The sequence below is a fragment of the Odontomachus brunneus genome, unplaced genomic scaffold, assembly GCF_010583005.1.
Source record: "Odontomachus brunneus isolate Ranch 3 - 2012 unplaced genomic scaffold, Obru_v1 Obru_scaffold_207, whole genome shotgun sequence".
Lineage (NCBI taxonomy): Eukaryota > Metazoa > Arthropoda > Insecta > Hymenoptera > Formicidae > Odontomachus > Odontomachus brunneus.
The window spans coordinates 1-440 of NW_022639657.1; positions in this window are offsets into that span (position 1 = coordinate 1).

Below are 440 nucleotides of genomic sequence, written 5' to 3' on the forward strand. Positions count from 1 at the left end.
GATGGCAGATTGGACATTGATTGCTCACAGAATCTGCTAAGAGACTAACATCAGCAGGATCTGCGCGCATTCTGCCTGTAATTTTCCGTTAGAGCTTGACATTTTTTTTTCTTTCTACATTTTATTATTCAACGATAAATGTCCATTGACGTTCAAAAGATGTGAAATCAATGTCAATATCACAGTTTCCACAATAATATATTATTTTTTTGCTTTATGTAATTATCTCACTGTAACATTCTAATAAGCTATCTGTACGCACACCGACGTAACATTAGTAACGTTGGACATATTGAAGCAGAATCTGTGGACAGATTCATACACATCGGCGTCCCCAATTTACTGTTAAAATGTGCGCAGAATGTGCTACCAGGCAGAACTGGGAAATCTTGACCCAGCGCACTAGCATTTTACTCCTTCCACTTCTCACACAGAGACAT